We start from the raw sequence: 6939 nt of genomic DNA on the forward strand, positions 1-6939 counted from the left end.
GAGGTTAGTCGCTAGTTTCTGAAGAATTGTAGTGCAAGTGAAGAGCTCGGATTGAGCAGCTGCATTGGTTGTGTCTTCAGAAAGCAAGGAACGAATTAGAGGAGGTTTTTGACCAAACATCACTTCAAAAGGAATGAAATCGGTGGAAGCGTTGACGGAGGTATTGGAACTCCATTCAGCCCATAAGAGAAATTTGTCCTAAAGAGAAAGCTTGTGATGCACAAATGATAGAAGATACTACTACAATATCTTGTTAGTCACCTTTGTTTGCCCATCTGATTGGGGGTGGTATGTTGTTAACAATCAAAGCTTGGTGCCACTGATTCTGAAAAGATCTCTCCAAAATTGACTCAAGAATATTGGGTTACGGTCGGGGATAAGGCTGCGAGGTAACCCATGATGTTTACAGACTATGTCAACAAATAATTGGGCTACCTTTATAGTAGTGAAGGACTTGGGAAGCATACCAAAGTGAAGCCCTTATAAGGAGGAAGGCCACTGATAAAGTCAAGTGACAAATCCTCCCAACAGTGTGATGGAGGAGGAATTGGTTATAGCAAACTAGTGGGATGTTGAGTAGGCAACTTCGTCTGTTGACAAACTGTGCATTGCTCAACAAATTGCTTGATATCTTTGTGAATGTCGTGCCAATAAAACGAGGACAATATCTTGCTCAATGTACGGAATATGTCTGTGTGGCTTGCTAAAGGAGTGCAATGAAATTCATGGAGGAGCAATGGTATGTAGAAGAATGTGGATGGCATCCAAATCTTATCCTTGAAGAGAATGAGGCCTTCCTGGATCAAATAATGAGGATAGTCATATGAGGCAGTAACGATCTTGTCTTTGAGAGTGACAAAGGCAGGGTCATGTTGTACGATGGACTTGAGAGCATGCAAGAAGTCCAATTAGGGAATTGTCAAGATAAGAAGGGACGTGGAATGAGGCTGATCAAGGTCCTCAATGCGTGATAAAGCATCAACTGTCGTGTTGGTCTTGCCAAGTCGATACTGTATCTTAAAGTCGAAACCCAACAACTTGAAGAGGTAATTTTGTTGTTCAGGTGTGAGAACTGTTTGAGATAAAAGTTCCTTGATCGACCTTTGATCAGTTTGAATCACAAAATGACACCCTAAAAGATATTGACACCACTTCTGAACAACAGAAGTAATGGCACACAATTCCCGAATGTATGTGGAAGAGTTGCGTAGCTTAGGACAAAATTTCTTGTTGAAATAAGTAAATGGATGGTCGTTTTGCGAAAGGACTGCCACCATTCTGATACTGGAAGCATTTGTTTGAAAAGTGAACACTAAGTCAAGCTAAAGAAGAGCTAGGACAGGTGAAGCCAGTAACTTGTTTTTTAGGGTGGTGAAAACAGCTTGGGCATTATCGTTCCACATAAAATTGTCCTTCTTGAGGAGATCGGTGAAAGGTGAGCAATGGAGGCGTAACCTGTAACGAATTTCTGATATAACCCTATTAATCCCAAAAAACCTTTGAGGGACTTGACTATATTGCGGGTAGGCCAATTGCTTGCTAACTGTAGCCAATTTAGTAGGGTCTAGTTGAACGCCTCTATGGGATAGCACATGAGCAAGGTACTGAATAGACTGAGTACCGATGGTGCATTTGCTACCTTTCAAACGAAAACAATTGGAGAAAAGTAGTTTGAAAGTGGTTTCAAAGTGATGACCATGATCTGTTAGTGTGGAGCTATAGACCAAGATGTCATAAAAAAAGAAAATGATGAAGCACCGTAAATGGGTCTAAACAGATCATTCATGGTAGCTTGGAAGGCAGAAGGGGCATTGCATAGCCTGAATGGCATGACCCGAAATTCGAAATGGCCATTGTGAGTCCTGAAGGCAATTTTCTTTATGTTAGTAGGGACCATGAGATGAGGATTTGGTGAAATCCTGAAAAAATGTCAAGTTTGGAGAACAACAAGACATGACCAAGTTCGTCCAAAAGTTCATCAACAGTAGGGATTGGAAACTTATCCTTGATGGTGGCAGCGTTGAGAGCTCTATAGTCCATGCAAAATCGCCACGTGCCATCTTTCTTTTTGACAAGAAGCATCAGGGAAGAGTAAGAACTATTAATTGGCTTAATGAATCTAGAGTCAAGCATTTCCTATACTTGGGTTTCTATTTCTTATGTTTGGAAATATGGGTATTTGTAGGATCGTACGATTATGGGAGGAGTTTTTAGGGCTAAGGTGATTGTGTGGTCTGTGGTGCGTGGTGGGGGACGATCGGTAGGGGTAGAGAAGATGGTTGAATATTGGGAGAGAAGGGATTGAAGAAGTGGTTCGGTGGTGGAAGTTATGATGTTAGATTGGGATGTAGGTTTTGTAAGTAGAGTGGTGGGAAAAGGGTTGTGATCACGTGTTAATTGAAATAGTGCTTTTACCCGATTGGTGTTGCGAAAACGACAGAGTTGGTGGGCCGATATAAGGGAGGGGTTTAGACCAAAATCCCATTTTAACTCAACTAGTTTCTCATGCCAAATAAACCGCTTAAATGGAGCATTGTAATCCATAACAAAGGGACTGATCATTGAAAGCTAGTGAGCACCTAAGACAACATTAGTGCCCGATAGGTCCAGTGGGTACAAGTCGATAGGTCCAGTGGGTACAAGTCGATGGAAAAATCATAACTGTCCAAGGTTAGAGTTATATTAGGAAATAATGAAGAGCAAGGTAAGAAGGCACCATTACCTACCATCACCCTTAATGGGCTTATGGGCTGAGTTAGCAAATGAAGGAATTGGGCGACCTTGTTCTGAATAAAATTGTGTTGCTCCACTATCAATCAAATTTGCACTGCATGACCTTGAATAGATCTTGTAACCCAAAATGTTCGTGGACTCACTCTCATCACTATCCTCTATGCCAGAGGCAGTAAGCAATAGAAATTGTGGTTTGCAACGATGACACCTAGTATAGCGTTCATCGTAATTGAAACAAAGATTATTTTCTCTATGAGTTTGCATTTCGGCTTCGGTTAGCTTTTTAATTGGGAGCTTGGTTGTAGGTGTTGGAAGGAGCAGTGGAAGTGGTTTGGCAGAAGAGGGTGTGTTTAGTAGAGGTGGGGAAGATGGCGGTGGAATGCGGCGACCTCACGACGAAGGTTGGGCTTCAAACCCGATAAGAAACAACTAAGGTAAAAACTCTGTGGGTAATCGGAAATGTCGTTGGCCAAGGTTTCAAATTCCGAAAGGTAATCTTGAAGGGTGATGTTTTGTGTGAGCTTACGAGTGAAGCAATGAGGTCATCGAGCTTGGAAGGGGCGAACCGTAGTTCCAATGCTCGAAGGTAGGAGTCCCAAGATGACAACAAATCGTTGTTGAACATCCACTAGAACCATGAAAGAGTTTGGCCTTCAAGGTAGAACGAAGAGATTTGGATTTGCTGATCAGTAAAGGCCTGATGATAATCAAAAAATTGATTGACCTTGAAGATCCAACCAAGCGCATCAGAGCCATTAAAGGTGGGGAGGTCAAATTTGAGTGGTTTGGACGGGGGTGTGAAGGGGTGAGGGGAGGCTGAGATTCGAGGACAGTTGTACGGTTGGCTATGTCATGGAGGGTGTTGGATAGGTTGGCATGGGAAAGGAGTAATTGTTCCAGTTTGACGTTAAGTTTGATGAGCTCATCACGAGGAGATGCAGCCATGACGATAAGAGAGGGTCAATGAAAGCACCAACTGAAAGAAGTCGATCGTGACAGAGAATGACAGAACAGAAGAATATCAGAAAAGGAGAGAATGAATGCAGAGGAAAAAAACTTTTCTATATTGTCTCCCTCTTTTCACTACAATACATGCTATATATGCACTTGGTAACAACCTTACAGTAAAAAGAAATATTAGGAATTTTATCAATCATTTCTTTTTAACTGTTTTCCCCTTTTTATGGAAAGACATAATCACAAAGTCCTCGAGGTAATGTGGATGGCGTGGAATCCTTGTGTTTTTCTCATTGTCCTCCTCTAATGCAACTGCTTGATCAGTTCGCACTTTGATTTTCTTTGTCAATTCTTGTAACATCTTGGAATCAAACAACCTCTTGCATTGAAGTAGGTCTATGTAAGCGAAGTTCTAATTTTAAACCTGAAAGAAAAAATATTAAAACTATATCTTTAGATACCATAACTCTTGTTTTTGCTTGTACAATAATAATATTTTCTTATCTTCGGATTAAATCGCTCAAAGTGATCCTTGCGTAAAGGTGCCAAAATTCCTGAAGATGAAAATTTATCCGTGCTTAGGAACAGATAAATCTGTTCGTAAACATATAATGTAATATACCTATGCAGCTTCAAAATACTGAAAATAATATTCCCTTGATTATGCGTTTAAACTTTCACAATAATATCATCAATGTCAATATATATCAATATTTAGAGTACCGTTATCCAACTTGTCTTTGAGAACGTACACCCTAGAATTTCTTGAAGCCTTCTGTTCACGAAAAGAAAAAAATCACACTAAATGCAATTATGACAAAAAAATATAGTTAGTTTGTTAATTATCCGAAACATATGTATCCATCCACCTACGTTTTGCTAACAGAAATTCAGAATTAGATTGCAAGAAAAATAATGTAACAATGCTTCAACTCTACTCTACGCTTACTTAGAGTCTTAGAATGATGTGGTGACATAATGCTCACGACATTTTGTGTAACTACCAGAGTTTGAAATGAAATTTTGTTTGAAATATTCTTGAGTGAGATGTTGACAAGTTCCTTTTGCTACTCTTTTCCCGATTACTTGAGGCCACAATCTTCTTCTTCTTCTCATCTTCTTTAGCTGCTTTTGCATTTGTGAGATCTGCCTGATGGGTCCATCAAAAGAATATTAATTTATGAGGCAACTTTGGCAAGTGACTTTTGATTCACCGGACCTTCTCCTACTGATCATCCTCATGCATCATCCTGGAATCTCCTTTACCTGTTATGGAATATAATAAAGTGTGAAAGGAACTCAAGTACATCACCATGTTAAAGAGAAAGTTACTACAATAACTCTTCCTTTCTTTTCTTGTTTTTCAAACATTTGCCCCACACACCACAAATAATAATAAATATTCCTTTCTTTCAATATGAACAAAGCCTGCCACTAAGCAATTGCATTTCCAGACACTATAGTACCATATGCTTGCAGATGAAGAATCAACCTCCCCACTCCTGCAGTCGCTGGACCCACCAACTTATACTCTGTTAAAAACAAATCCATTTTATTACAACTTTTTATACTTCCTATTTATCTAATGTAAACTTTACTTCTCTTCTTTTTTTACTATAACTACCCACGTTCAAGAAGAATAAAACTATCATAAATAATATCCTTTTCAAATATTTAATATAAATTTATATCTAAAGGTTGACTTAAGTTCAAAGTGAGAAAACTTAGTGCTGCTCGAGCTCTTTGTTAGGATATATATATATATATATATATATATATATATATATATATATATATATATGAGTTTAAGTTATATATTGATTAAAAATAAAAAAGTTGAATAATATTTAAGATAAAAGAACCATAAATTTGTTAACTTAAAAGATTTTAAAGTAAAGTGATGTCTATATTTTATAAGAGTTGGTCTTATCTTTCGTGTTGTATCTTTACGATGAATTCTCTAAAATAAAACTTATCGGTAGTATTATAGTCAATAATTTATCTTGACAACCTACTTATCGTGATGATCGATTTAGAGAAATTTTTGTGTTAAAGGTTTTCCATCCAAAGACCCATGACCCTTTATATATAAAAAAGAAAAAGAAAAAGTTATTGTAGAGGTTAAAAATATGTGGGAATAATTGAGCAGATGAGGCAGAATAGCAGGGAATCCATGGTGCTGAATTGGCAGGGTTTTGAAGAACCAATCATTGGATTTTGATTCTATTGATGAAACTCCAAACCGCAACCCAAGAAATTTGAGGAGTGACTTGATCGAATTGGCTTTTGAAGATTTGTTGTTGGCCATTATAGTGTTCCTTTTTCTTTTTCTTCTTTTATTTTTGGTGAAAAATTGTTTTCTACTCTTGTGCTTGATATAGATTACAGCATTAAAGCAGATATTCTCTTTGGAATAATTTCTTTACGAGACTTTATTCCGAGTGAGCCCTGTAGATTGCTTTCGTATTAAAAGAAAGTGCACGGTCACATATTCAGTGACTTCGTAACATCTCATATTAACGGGTATTATTACACTCACATTAAATTTCATTAATCATGTTTTAGTCCAATCCCATCATCATCGTCTTTACACTGTAGGGTTAACCTAATGATTAGTATGTGGTTAGTGGTTAGTGGTTAGTGGTTAGTTAAAATAGGGTTCCTTTATGAACTTTGGGGTGGAAAATGTTTGGTAGGATAACATAAGAAATTATGAACTGTTGAATGTCACGAATGGACACATTAATTTGATAAGAGGGGTACGGCATCATCTCTTGACACGGTTGATTAGTTCTCTTTTTTTAGTGTGTTTTCTTTATAAAGAACACGGACGCTATGGGTCCATAAATCTAATCCTAGATTCTTTGATTCCTCCATCCCTACAAGGAACAAAAAGAATCTGCCAATCGCATTAATCAAACTTCTCATAAAAGAAAACCCAAAATTAAAGTTGTTAGAAAGGGAAAATGAAATTTTAAAGAAAGATTGATTAATTTAGTTTTCCCTTTCAATCATCACAAGCAAGCAACAAAATATCCATAATACCATTCCCACATAATTTTCTATGACTATGTTTTACCTGAAAGCTTCTCACAGCATTCAGAAAGTTGCACCCATTATTCATCATGGTGGGGCCTATTCAGTTCCTTAGGGAATCAACCTCAAGGAGAGATTAAGTAGGAAAACAGCAAGATAAAAACAAACCATACACTTTTCCTCTTTTCTCTCCTTTTAAGACTCAGAATTGAG

The sequence above is a fragment of the Vigna umbellata genome, chromosome 1 (assembly GCF_029865625.1).
Source record: "Vigna umbellata cultivar VRB3 chromosome 1, Vumbellata_1.0, whole genome shotgun sequence".
In the NCBI taxonomy this organism is placed as follows: Eukaryota; Viridiplantae; Streptophyta; class Magnoliopsida; order Fabales; family Fabaceae; genus Vigna; species Vigna umbellata.